Source organism: Benincasa hispida, chromosome 4 (genome assembly GCF_009727055.1).
Source record: "Benincasa hispida cultivar B227 chromosome 4, ASM972705v1, whole genome shotgun sequence".
Lineage (NCBI taxonomy): Eukaryota > Viridiplantae > Streptophyta > Magnoliopsida > Cucurbitales > Cucurbitaceae > Benincasa > Benincasa hispida.
Window position 1 is genome coordinate 51,417,099 of NC_052352.1, and position 15,591 is coordinate 51,432,689.

Sequence of the window (15,591 nt, forward strand, 5' to 3'; positions counted from 1 at the left end):
GTTTTATATGTTGACGATATTCTACTCATTGGGAATGAAGTAGGTTACCTAACTGACATCAAGAAATGGCTAGCAACGTAGTTCTAAATGAAAGATTTGGGAAATGCGCAGTATATTCTCAGGATTCAGATTATTCAGAACCGCAAGAACAAAATACTAGCCATGTCTCAAGCAACTTATATAGACAAAATGTTGTCTAGGTATAAAATGCAGAATCTAAAAGAGGTATGTTACTTTACATATATGGAATTCATTTGTCAAAGGATCAATGTCCAAAGACACCTCAAGAGGTTGAAGATATGAGATGCATTCCCCATGCTTCTGCAGTAGAGAGCCTGATGTATGCAATGTTATGTACTAGACCTGACATATGCTATACAGTAGGGATAGTCAGTAGGTATCAGTCCAATCCTGGATATGATCATTGGACTACCGTTAAAAATATCCTCAAGTATTTTAGGAGAACGAGGATATACACCCTAGTTTATGGTACTAAGTATTTGATCCTTACTAGATACACTGACACTAGTTTTCAAACCGATAAAGATGCAAGAAAATCTACATCGAGATCAGTGTTCATTCTGAATGGAGGAGCAGTAGTGTGGAGATGTGTGAAGAAAAACTGTATTGCAGACTCCACAATGGAAGCCGAATACGTAGCTGTATGTGAAGCAACAAAGGAAGCAGTATGGTTGAGGAAATTCTTGACAGATTTGGATGTCGTTCCAAATATGCATCTGCCTATCACCCTATATTGTGATAATAGTGGTGCAGTTGAAAATTCTAGAGAACCAAGAAGCCATAAGCGCGAAAAGTATATTGAGCACAAATACCATCTTATCCAGGAGATTGTACATCGTGGAGACGTTGTAGTACACAGATATCTTCTGAGCAAAACATTGCTGATCCTTTTACAAAGGGCCTCACGGTTAAAGTGTTTGAAGGTCACCTATAGAGTCTAGGTCTACGAAGTTTGTAAACTAGGACAAATGGGAGAACTTTTGGGTATATGCCCTAGTTTATTGTATGTTTCTTTTGGGTTAATGCCCTAGTTTATTGTATTCATATGACCTAGGTAACTCGATCTCAATCCTGAGCTAACTATGAACTCCTATTTATTCGGGATTATCCTTAGATCTACATAGGTGAGAGCAGATCAACAGCGTTAGCTCAATATGCCTCCCATTTCAGGGGTAAGACCGAGTAAATAGCTGGGGACATAGGGTACAAGACAGAATTCATTCCTACCCGTCTGTAGAGGTAGTAGATAGGTTGTTCCCTTAAGTGCTGACTTTGGAATTAGAACAAGGGCCCTACCCTCTCTCTAGGATGAGAGGGACTCGATTTGTTAGTTGGACCATAAATCAATTGTTCTTTAGAGGTTCAGTGGGACTAAAGGAACAAGAAGTGTTCTCGGGGGTAAAACGGTATTTTGACCCAGCCCAGACCACGAACAACCTGTGAAAGATTGATTTACTAGTTATGGTTATATCAGATGGATGAAAATATATCTACAGTGAGGGGAGTGCAACTACGGGACTTTAGTAGAATGACCTGTTAGTTAACAATTGTTGATTAATTAGGTTAAAGAGTTTTATCGGTTAATCTAAGATTGTTGGAGCCTATGATTTGTAGGTCCATTAGGTCCCCCTGCTAGCTCATATGGATTAAACTTAGACTAGTATGTTGGATTAATTCGAATTATTCGAATTAGGAAAAAGGATTAAAACCAACAAGTATATGCGATATCGCTAGGTTTTTTGTATGGCACTTTATATTTAAATGTGATCTGAATTTCGAAAATATGAATGCAGATTCATGTTCGGGATGTCAAAATTAGTCAAGAGGGTCAAAACTGTAAAAAGTCAAAGAGTTGACTTTTTCACAAGGGAAAAGTCAAAGTTTGACTTTGACCAAATGGAAAAAGTCTTTTTTGCCCTTGACTAGAGTAAGTGGAATTATCCAACATTTTTGTAGGATAATCTAACTAACTTAAGTGGGTTATGTGTAAGCATTATAGAATGATACATAGCCCACTTTGGTTTAGTGTTTTGTGAGGTGTTGATTTTTGGTGAGCTTTTACATGCATTAGATGCATGTAATTGTTTTATAAAAGGAAGTTTTTTTTTTTTTTTTTTAAATAAAGTCTTTTTCTTGCTGAATTTTCTATCTTTTTGGTTTCCAAGTTCTCACCAAAAACTCTCTTTTTCTCACATTAACCTTGAACCTCCCATTCTTCCTTTTCATTCCTTCATTCACCAGGTCCTACAACCCGGTTCTGAGTCCAGAGAATAGCAGGGAAACTATAGTGGTGGTCCGGTAGAGTACAGATCGAGATTCAGCGAGAAAAAGCATTTTTCGAGAGCTATAAATGTTCTACACTATCTCTTTTTAGTTTACTTTTTTTTCTATATTTGCATGCTAATTTCCTTTTAATTAGAGGCAATTAGAGTGAAATTAGATCCTTATTCCACTGCGTATGTCTCATGTTCCATCAATGCGTCCATCACCCCTTTAGAGCTGCTCGAAAGAGAGTCTAAAGAAAGAACCTAGACTTGAGAGAGCTAGGTTAGAATCTAGACTTGAGAAAGCAGGATTAGATCCGCATAAGCAAGAGATAGAGACTTAGAGATAAGTTCTGTTTGCTAACATGCTTCGTATGCACCCTAGAAATAGGTTATGGTAGTATGCGGTCGCCTTGTGTATGTGTGTGTCACTCATCATCACATAGACAAGAGTAGAGACTTAGACATAAGTCCTATAGACATCATCGTATACATCGCATTCGTCCTAAAACTAGAAGCTATAGCATTTGCATTGAGAGATGACTTGTTGTTGTATGTATGTAGCATGATCGCATAATGTGAACGCAATCTTAAGAAGTGTTAGCTAAACCCCTTCTAAACTCGTTCCCCCGCATACTCATTGTCACTTTCGTTGTTAGTAACTCTTTTCTCAATTCTGCCACATAGAACCTATACCTTAAACAAACAACGCATTGTTTTATTTGTCATCGCAAAGTTATAAGAAATCAAAGTCGCATACTGTCTCCATAGTCCCTATGTTCGACCCTGGGCTTATCAGGCAATCTAGTAGAATTTATACTTGGATTTTGCTAGGAAAACTTGCATGCACAACGTATACACCACGATCGCAATATACACCATAATTTCATCATATTCACAACGCATCATAGACCACCAAAAGGATCTTATCTACTATGCTCAATCTTGGATTGAGTGGTGGAAACTCATAATTGAGAGGGACTTAGGTGGATTTTAGAGAGATTGAAAGCAAAACAGTTTTTGCTGAAAACTGTTTTCAAAATTCAAAATGTAGGAAGCCTCAATCTCCGAATATTGAAGCTTTTATATTCAAGCATACAAGCACTAACCATTTCAACTAATTGACACTTCAATTAGGATAATAGAAAATGTGTTAAAACTTGGAATAATCCACAAACCAATTTGAAATTTGGGGTAAACCCACTTTCAAATTAAAAAGACATTTTTAATTTGATTTTTAAATCTAATTAATTTTTACTTAAAAATTAATTTAGATAAAAAAAAAAACTAAAATTCAATTCTAAAATTGAATTTCATAAATTAAAAAGGATTTATTTAAATTATTTAATTAATTAAATAATAATTTAATATCAAATATTAAATTAATAAAATACCTAATTTAAATATGGATTTGATTCATGTAATCAATATTTAAATCAACATTTAAATATTGTAAACTCTCCAATTATGTTTAATTTCAACAAAATTAAACGTTAATTATATCAAATATAATAATCCAAACTCTAAAATTGAAATTGAACATTTTAAATTCCAAACCCTAATTTTGAATTTGAATACTTCAAATTTGCTCAATTTTCTAATCCAAGGTTTAATCTTTCACAAGCTAGTAAAGTGACCTTATGAACCTATAGATCATGAGCTCTAACGATTTGAGATTAATTGGCTAAACTCTTTAAACTGAATTAATCAATATTCGCCAACTACCAAGACATACCACTATAGCTCGATAGTTGCATTCTTCTAACTGTAGATATATTTCTGTCAACTTGATTTAACTATAATCAACAAGTTGATCCTTCAAGGTGGTTCGTATTTACAACTAGGTCAAAATTATCATTTTACCCTTGTAAATACATCTTGCTCCTTAAGTTACCATTGATCCTCTATTGAACAATTGGTTTATAATCCAACTAATAAACCATGTCTCTCTTGTCCATGAGAGGGCGGGGCCCCTTTGTTCAAAACCAGGAATCAGTACAAAGGAACAACCTATCTACTAACCTTAAAATGGGTGGGAGTGAATTCCATCTTGCAGAACTATGTCTTTGTTGGGATTCCTGTCCTAATTCTCTCGGTAGTCTTGTAGTTTGTAAACATTTTGTAAACATATTGTTATTAATAAAATAAATATTATTTTATAAGCATTTACTCAAATCCAATAAACTAAGATCCATGGTTATTTCATGTAACTTGAGCATGTATGTGGAGACATACAAGTGGATCATGCCTTAAGTAATAACCTAAATGGTCTTTAGTAGATGGATAAAGGATGGATACCTTATCCTGATGACACTACGCATACGTCCCACTTTGTAGATGTTACAAGTGTTGTAAAGTGCTACAAATGGTCTGATCCTAACCATTCATGTGGAGACATGTGTGCGGGAATATCCTATACAAAGAGTTTGTATAAGACCGGACCATGAGAAGATTAGTCTCTTTATATAACGTCATTGATAATTGATACTTACATTTCACTAAAATGACCATAGGTGACATGATTAATCCTGAGTGGGTTGGGAACTCTTGCTTATAAGGGTGGTCCTTCGATTTGTATGGGTGAGAGTGGCCAAATTGCCAACTCAACAAGCCTACCATTTTGGGGATTCGTCTGATTGGGGAACTGGGAACTTAGCTACACAAGACGGAATTCACTCCTTCCACGAAGTAGGGGTAAGTAGATAAATTGTTCCCTTAAGGATCGATTCTGGGTCTTGAACATAATGGCCACACTCACTTCTGGCCCAAGAGGACTTAGTCATAGTAGGACTATGACTTATTGTTCATTAGAGAAATCAGTGGTACTTAAGGAGTTAGATGTAACTACACGGTGCAGAACGGTGAATTGGCCCAGTTGTACTTACGAGCAATTTGTGAAGGGCCATAACACTGATGATTGGTCATATGGACACAAAAATATATATGTAGTGCGAAGAGTGCAGCTTTCAGTCTTTAGTAGAGTGATCAACAGTTAACAGATGGTGGATCTCATGATTAAAGAGTTTAATAAATTATTCACATACCGTTGGAGCTTTAAGCTACAGGTCCATGAGGTCCCCTTGGTAGCTCAATGGGTTCAAGTTGAGAATCAAATTTTTGGTTAATTTGAAGTGTTCAAATTAACAAGAGAAAATTCAATTATTTGTGATATAATTGATTCAATGTATTTGATACATTATCATTATAGGAATTAATATAAATAAGATTTATATTAAATACCATAAAATAGAAAAAGGACTATGGTTTATATGTTTCATATGATAAATATTTAAATTATAGGTTATAAATATAATATGATAAGTTGGTTATTATATTTATTTATAACATATTAATTAAATGATAATTAATTAATCTTTTTCTCTAATAACCGAATTGAGTGGGAGGTTATTGGAAGTTTTATTGTAACTGTGAGATAAAAAGGAAAATTGTTTTCAAAAATTTAGTAGCTGATTGATCTGGAATAATCTCACAAAAGGCTACCATGTAAAAGGGTTTTACAAGACGATAACACAGAGAGCATACACGATCAAGCAACGAGTTTACTATATGATAGTTACTCGTTTAATCGTTGCTACATGATCGAGTAGAAAAGTCTATACGATAGGCTTCTTCTTTCTAAACGATCGAGTGTTTTGTCTATACGATACATAGTATTCATCTCTCACTTACTCAATCGTCTACCTCTTGCTTTCCTCAATCCAAAATCATATAGAGCCCACAACTCCTGGATTCTCACATCGAGAATACCAAGGTAACTAAGTTTACCCCTCATGCTCAGAAGTGTGTCTTCTTTGGGTATCCCCTTCAATAGTGAGGTTATAAATGCTTCCATCCTTCTTCCCAAAAGTACTTCATCTTCATAGATGTCACGTTTCTTGAAGATAAACTCTTCTTTCCTGTTAGTCATCTTCAGTGGGAGAGTATTAGTGAAGAGAATAATTAGTCAACATCCTCAGTCCCTATTGATCTTCCTGAACCTATCTTGAGTTCCCATGACACTGTTCTACCTACTAAATGAAGGAACTCTTATAAAAAAGAACCCATGAGCAGAAGCACGATCGATCCAAATCCATTGTGACAGAATTAAAGGCATTCACAAACATACAAAATAGTTATACAACCTTGAACATATTACAACATGCTTTAGAAGTTAAAAACAAAGAGAACGAGAGGCATACCTTTAAAGAACTTTTCTTCTACTGATCTCTTGCTCTCGTGAAGAACTTGGACGACAATATCTTGTTCCCACCCAGATTGTCTACCCAATCGTCTAGTAGTCACGAACAAACTTCTCCATGAACAAGTAACCTCTTAGTCACCACCATTCGGCAACGTTGGTATTCTCAAAGTGAAAATCCAGGAGGTGTGGGCTCTATTGGATTTGGTAAAGAGTTGGAGGAAGGCAATGATCGAACCAAATGACTAAACAAGTGGAAGAAGAAACTATCTATCATATAGACTTTGTGTGTTTGATCATTTAGTAAAACTCAGTAGGTACACGAATGTTTAGAAGAAGAGGCTTGATCGTTTACACAGACATTTAGGGAATATCGCTAGGCACGCGGTCGTTTAGTAAATTGTTTTACACGATCATTTAGATAAAGGCACTTACCCAATCGTTTAGGTTGTCGCTTAGAAGGCTACCGAATAGTCTCTCTTCAACTAAACGATTAGTAGTAGCACTTAATGAAGCAATTCATTACAAAATGAAAACATTTTTCATTTTATCCTTCATTTATGAAAACTGAACATAACCACCCACTTTCACGCACGGTTAATGGAGAAACCACCCATAATTATCATATAATTGTTTTAATTATAAATAAATATAATAACTAACTTATCATATTATATTTATAACCTATAGTTTTAATATCACATCATATGTAACCTTTAAACCATAGTCCTTTTCTTATTTACTTGATATAAATAATATTTATATCAAATTCCTCCAATTAACGTATCCCATACATCATATCAATTATATCACATATAATTGAACCAGTTTAATCATATCATACATAATCAAACTCCCTCTTGTCAATTTGAACACTTCAAACTGACCCAAAACTAATTCTTAACTTGTATCCATTGAGCTACTAAGGGGACCTTATAGACCTATAGCTTGAAGCTCCAACGGTACGTGAATAGCTGACTAAACTCTTTAATCACGAGATCCACCATCCGTTAATTGCCTGGTACTTCACTAAAGACCGATAGCTGCACTCTTCTCACTACATATATATTTCTGTGTCAATCGGATATAACTAGTCAACAGTACGATAATCCTTCACAGATCGCTTGTAAGTACAGCTGGGCCAATTTACCATTTTGCCCCTGTAGTTACATCTAACTTCTTAAGTACCACTAATTCCTCTAATGAATAATACATCATAGTCCTACTATGAGTGGACACCTCTTAGGCCATGACAAATTATGTGACGCCACATTGTTCAAGCCCCGGAATCAGCCCTTAAGGGAGCAATCTATCTACTTACCTTTTCTTTGGGGAAGGACTGGATTCCATCTTATGTAGTTGAGTTCTCAACTCCTCAATATGACGAATCCCCAAAGTGGTAGGTTTGAGTCGAAAATCTGGCCACTCGCACCCATGCAAATCAAAGGACCGCCCTCATAGGTAGGAGTTCCCAACTCATTTAGGATTATACTCATGTTATCTATCGTCGTCCTAGTGAAATGAAAGTCTCTATCATGAATGCCATTATATAACGAGACTAAACACTTCATGGTCCGGTCTTATACAAACTCCTTTGTATAGGGCACCTCCGCTCATATGTCTCCACATGAATGATCAGGATCATACCATCTGTAGCATCTCACAACACTTGTAACTATCTACAAAGTGGGCCATATCCATAATGTCACCAGGATAAGGTTTCCCTTATATTCCATATACTACATACCATTTAGGTTATTACATAACACATGATCGACTTGTATGACTCCACATACATGCTTAAGTTACAACGACAACAAGGGATCTTAGTTTATTGGTCTATGGTAAATACAAATAAAATATCTCATATTTCATAGATAATACTAAAGAAAATATCTCATATTATAACATCACAAGCGTTTATTCATACAAGTGTTTACAAACTAAAGAATCGTACAGGAGTTTAGGGCATCAACCCCAAAAATCTCCCATTTATTCTAAAGTGAGTGGGTGTACAAGAGAACAACAAGTACAAAAAAATAAACTAGGGAACTAAGGCACAGTACAAAAACCTCCCATTTTCCCTAGTTCAGCCGCAGGTGGTCCCGTAGACCCATGCTCTGAAGGTGACCCTAAAAAATTGTAGCTGTGAGAGCCTTTGTAAATAGACCGGCAATGTTGTGCTTCGAAGCGATCTTCGTGACTATCACGTCCCCTCGATGCACTATCTTGCGGATGAGATGATAATTGCGCTCTACATATTTGTTGCTCTTGTGACTCCTAGGCTCCCTGGAGTTCGTCACAGCACCACTGTTATCACAATAAAGGGTGATGGGCCTAGACACGTCTGGAACAACTTGCAGATCTGTCAGGAACTTCTTGAGCCAAACGACCTTTTTAGCAGCTTCGAAAGCCGCTACATACTAGCCTCCATCGTGAGTCAACGATGCACCCCCTTCTTAGTGCTTCGCCATACTACAACCCCTCCGTTAATAGTGAACACTGAGCCTGAAGTGGATTTTCGAGAATCCTTATCAGTATGAAAGTAAAAGTCTGTGTATCTAGTAAGGATCAAATCCTTAGATCCATACACGAGCATGTAATCCCTCGTTCTCCGAAGATACTTAAGGATGTTTTTTACGGAAGTCCATTGACCCTGTCCTGGATTAGACTGATATCTACTGACTATCCCCATAATGTAGCAGATGTTCGGTCTAGTACACAACATCACATACATCAAACTACCAACAGAAGATGCATAGGGGACCTGTCTCATCTTCTCAACCTCTTGCGGTGTCTCAGGACACATTTCCTTAGAAAATGTAACTCCATGCCGAAAAGGCATTAGGCCCCTTTTGGAGTTCTGCATCGAGTACTTGAGCAACATCTTGTCAATGTACGATGCTTGAGACAACGCTAGCACTTTATTCTTTCAATCCCAAAAGATCTGAATACCAAGAAAAACTGAGCCTTTCCCACATTTTTCATTTGGAATTGGGTCACTAGCCAGTTCTTAACTGAAGTCAGTAAACCTACATCATTCCTGTAGATAATTTTCTTGTAGACACAAGGCTCATCAACGTTTTGATCAAAGCCATACGATTTGATCGTAGTACCAAACCGAATGTTCCAAGATCGAGACGCCTATTTCAGCCCATAAATGGACCGATTTAGTTTGCAAACTTTTTACTCTTGACCTTAGGCTATGAATCCCTCGGGCTACACCATATAAATGATCTCATCAAGATTACCATTCAGAAAGGCGGTCTTGACATCCATTTTCCATATATCATAGTCATAATATGAGGCAATGAACAGGAGGATGCAGATAGACTTCAATGGCAACAGGTGAGAAAATCTTCTCGTAGTCAGCAAGGTTTGCACCTTCCCATCAGCACCCTATTTCCTTTTGTAGTTCCATTTACAACCTATAGGTTTTACCCCATCAGGTTGATCTATAAGATCCTCCTCCAGGAAGGTAGCGTTTATCAACACAAACACCTTGTTTTCCTTAGTATCATAAAAGTAACCCCCTCGTGTACCTTTGGGGTAGTCTACAAACAGGCACAGCCTCAAGCGTGGTTCCAGTTTCCTTGGATTGGCCTCAAGCACATATGTTGGGCAACCCCATATGCAGAACAGGTGCAAACTAGCTTTACGCCCATTCCACAACTCCAAAGGTACTCTGGAAACACTCTTGGACGGAACACAATTGAGGATATAAGTTACAGTCTCCACTGTAAAAACGAGTCGGATTAGGAAGCGTAACTCATCATCAACCGAACCATGTCTAATAGGGTAATGTTTCTCCACTCTGATACACCATTTTGCTACGATGTACCATGCGCTGAGAGTTGGGAAACAATTCCATGTTCTATCATATAGTTCTGGAACTCAGATTCCAAAAACTCTCCACCCTGATCTGATCAAAGTGTTTTAATTCATCTATCCAATGCGTTTTCAACTTCAGCCTTGAACTCTCTTAACTTTTCAAGGATTCAGATTTTCATTGTATGAAATAAACATACCCATACCGAGAGTAATCATCAGTAAAAGTGATGAAATACTCATAGCCTCCCCTGGCTCGTATGTTTATCGGACCACAAAGGTCTGAATTGTTGGGGTTGATGCCCTAAATTCTCATTGGGTCTTGTAGTTTGTAAACACCTGTATTGAACAAATGATTGTGATGTAATAATATGAGATATTTTCTTCACTGTTGTCTATGAAACATGAGATGTTTTAGTTGCATTTACGACAAACCAATAAACTAAGATCTCTGGTTGTCGTTGTAACTTAAGCATGTATGTGAAGACATACAAGTGGATCATACCTTAAGTGATAACCAAAATGGTCTATAGTATATGGATATAGGAGGGAAACCTTATCTTGGTGATGCTATAGATGCAAACGCTTTGTAGATAGTTACAAGTGTTGTGACGTGCTACAGATGGTTTGATCCTGATCATTCATGTGGAGACATATGAGCGAGGGTGTCCTATACAAAGGAGTTTATATAAGACCGGACCACGAAGTGTTTAGTCTCATTATATAATGTCGTTCATGACAGAGACTTCACTTCATTAGGATGACCATAGGTAACTTGACCTCAATCCTTAGTGAGTTGGGAACTCCTGCCTTTGAGGGCGATCCTTTGATTTGCATGGGTGTGAAGTGGCCCAAGATCGCGATTCAAAACCTACCACTTTAGGGATTCGTCTGACCGGGAGCTAGGAACTCAGCTACACAAGATGGAATTCAACTCCTTCCCCGAAGTAGGGTAAGTAGATAAATTTGCTCCCTGAAGAGCTGATTTCAGGGCTTGAACGATGTGGCACCATACACCTTCTCATGGTTTTGAGAGGTGTCCCACTTCTAATAGGACTATGATGTATTGTTTATTAGAGGGATCAGTGGTACTAAGGAGTTAAATGTAACTACAGGCCCAAACGATAAATTGGCCCATTGGTACTTACGAGACATCTGTGAAGGGTTATCACACTGTTGATTGGTTATATCCGATGGACACAAGAAATATATCTGTAGTGAGAAGGGTGCATTGTGTCTGTCTTTAGTGGAGTGCCCGACAGTTAACGGATGGTGTGTCTCAGAACTAAAGATTTAGTCAGCTATTCACATACCGTTGGAGCTTCAAGCTACAATGCTATAAGTTCCCCTTGGTAGCTCAATGGATTCAAGTTGAGAATCAGTTTTTGGGTCAGTTTTGAAGTGTTTGAATGGCAAGAGGGAGTTTGATTATATATGATATGATTAAACTAGTTCAATTATATATGATATAGTTGACATGATGTATGAGATACATTAATTGGAGGAAAATGATATAAATATGATTTATATCAAGTAAAGGAGAAAAATACTATAGTTTAAATGTTGCATATGATGTGATATTAAAATATAGGTTATAAATATATATGATAAGCTAGTTATTATATTTTTTATAATTAAAACAATTATGAGTTAGTTGTTGGTGATTTCTCCTTAACCATGCATGAAAGTGAGAGGTTGTTTTCAGCTTTCATAACTGAAGGATAAAATGAAAAATGTTTTCAGTTTTGAAGAAGAATTGTAGAATCGCTTAATTGAGTACACTACGTATCGTTTAGCTCACAGAGACTACACGACAGCTTCAAGTGTTTGTCTAAACGATTGTGTACATGCGCCATCATCTAAACGATCGTGTAATATTTTACTAAACGATCGCGTGGCTGACGAATTTCTCAAGGCGATCGTGTAGCTTTTTACTAAGCGATCGCGTGACAAGTGAACTTCACTAAACGATCGTGTAAATGATCACACCTGATTTCCTAAATGATCATATACCTTTACTAAGCAATCAAGCACCACAGTCTATATGATAGACTCTAAACTCTCCCACTTGCTTGGTCGTTGAGTGTGATCATTGTTTCCTCCTTCTCTCTACCAAATCCTACAGAGCCCACACTTCCTGGATTCTCACTTCGAGAATACCAAGGTTACGAAGTGGTGGTGTTCGAAAGGCTACTTGTTCGTGGATAAGGTTGTACGTGATTGACCAGACGATCTACTAGACAACTTGGTTGGTGTTTCTAACGACAGCGAGAGGTGGTGGTCCAAGACTCCACGAGAGCGAGAGAAAGTTAGAAGAAACATTCTTCAAAGGTATGTCTCTCCAATCAATAGTGCGATGACCCTGAACAAATTCCTCGTAAGTATAGCTAGGCAAAAAATATTGTTTTGCCCCTATAATTACATCTAACTCCTAAAATACCACTGGTTCCTCTAATGAACAATAAGTCATAGTCCACTATGACCAAGTCCTCTTGGGCCAGGAAAGGGTGTGGTCGTTATGATCAAGACCCGGAATCAGCAATTAAGGGAGCAATTTATCTACTTGCCCCTACATTGGGGAAGGAGTGAATTCCATCTTGTGTAGCTGAGTTCCCAGCTCCCCAAGCAGACGAATCTCCAAAATGGTAGGCTTGTTGAGTTGGCAATCTGGCCACTCTCACCCATACAAATCAAAGGACCACCTTCATGAGCAAGAGTTCATAACTCACTCAGGATTTAGGTCATGTCACCTATGGTCATCATAGTGAAATGTATGTCTCTATTATTAACGGTGTTATATAAAGAGACTAATCATTTTGTGGTCCGGTCTTATACAAACTGTTTGTATAGGATACCCCCGCTCGTATGTCTCCACATGAATAATCAGAATCAGATCATTTGTAGCACTTTACAACACTTGTAACACCTACAAAGCGGGTCGTATTCGTAGTGTCACCAGGATAAGGAACCTTATCCATCTACTACAAACCATTTAGGTTATCATTTAAATAAGATTCACCTATATGTCTCTAGATACTTGTTTAAATTACATGAAATAACCTCGGATCTTAGTTTATTGGATTGAGTACATGCTTATCAAATGAAATTTATTTTATTAATAACAATATGTTCATACAGAGTTTATAAACTACGAGATTACAAGGAGATTTAGGACACAATTCCCAATAATCTCCCACTTGTCCTAAAGCTTAGGGAGACTAATGTACAATACAAATAAAGTACAAAAATAAAATAAACTAGGGCATACACTATAGCCTAGTAACATCTCCCACTTACTCTAGACAATGTGCCACAAATCCAATAAACCCAGACTTTCTAGACGACCTTCGAACACTTTAGCCGTGAGAGCCTTTGTAAACGGATTAGCAATGTTGTGCACCAACACGATCTTCGTGACAATCACATCACCTTGATGCACAATCTCCTGGATTAAATGATATTATCGCTCTATGTGACTTTCCTCTTCGGTGACTCCTAGGTTTCTTAGAATTTGCCATAGCACCACTGTTATCACAATAAAGTGTGATGGGCAAAGACATATTTAGAACAAATTCCAAATCAATAAGGAACTTCTTAAGCCAAACAACGTCTTTAGCAACTTCACAAGCAGCTACGTATTCAACTTCCATAGTGGAGTCCTTGCTTGATACTTCGCCATACTACAAATCCTCCATTCAGAGTTAACACTGACCTTGATGTGGATTTCCGAGAATCTCGATTAGTCTGAAAGTCAAAGTCTATGTATCCTATAAGGATTGAATCCTTATCTCCATACACGAGCATATAGTCCCTCGTTCTCCGAAGATACTTGAGGATCGTTTTGACCATCGTCCAGTGATCTAATCCTGGATTGGATCGATATCGACTGACAATCCCTAGTGAATAGCAAATGTCAGGTCTAATGCATAACATTGCATTCATAAGGCTACCAATAGCTGATGCATAGGGAATCCATCTCATTTCCACAACCTCTTGAGAAGTCTTAGGACACTGTTCCTTAGACAAAACAATTTCATGCCTGAAAGGTAATAAACCCTTCTTAGAATTGTGCATTGAATATCTGATAAGCATCTTATCAATATATGATGCATGAGACAATGTCAACCTTTTATTCTTACGATCCCTTATGATCTGGATCCCTAGAACAAACTATGTCTCTCCCAGATCTTTCATTTGGAATTGGGTGACTAGCGATTACTTAACATCAGTCAGAAAACCTATATCATTCCCAATGAGTAGGATATCATCCACATACAACAGAAGGAAAGCTACTGAGTTATTGATGATTTTCTTGTAAACACAAGGCTCATCAACATTCTGATCAAAGCCATAAGATTTGATCGTAGTATCAAATCTTATATCGCAGTATCAAATCTTATATTCCAAGATCAAGATACTTGTTTCAGTCCATAAATGGACCGATTAAGCTTGCAAACCTTTTCTCTTAATCTTGTTCAATGAATTCTTCTAGTTGAATCATGTAGATGGTCTCTTCAAGATTACCATTCAAAAAGGCAAACTTGACGTCCATTTGCCATATCTCATAGTCATAATATGTGGTTATGGACAAGAGAATCTTGATAGACTTTAACATGACAATAGGTGAAAAAGTTTCTTCATAGTCTACTCCCTCAACCTGGGTATAACCCTTTTCCACAAGTCTATCTCTAAAGGTTTGTACCTTTCCATCTACACTTTTTTTCCTTTTGTAAATCCATTTACAACCTATAGGTTTTACCCCCATCAGGTTGATCTACAAGCTTCTAGATAGAATTAAAGTACATGGACTCCATTTCTTGATTGATGGCTTTAATCCATTCATCTTTATCAACATCTTCCATTGCTTGCTTATAAGACAATGGATCCTCAACACCATTATCTGATGATGTTTTGGGCTTCTATTAAACCCATGTAGCTTACAGGCGGGTTCATAACCCTCCCACTATGTCAAGGTAATCTCAGCTCTTGAGATGGATGACTAGATGAATTGCTTGTTGATGTCTCAATCTCTTCAACAACTCTTGTTGATGTCTTAGCAGGCTCAGTAAAAAACTCACTTAAAGCAAGTTTACTTCATGGTTTATGATTCCTCATGTGGTATTCTTCCAAGAAGGTTGCATTTTTCGACACAAAGATTTTATTTTCACTTGGATCATAGAACTATCCACCTCTCTTTTCCTTGGGGTAACCTACAAATAGGCACACTTTTGAAGGAGGTTCCAACTTTTTGGGGTTTTCCATAAGTACATGGGTTGAACA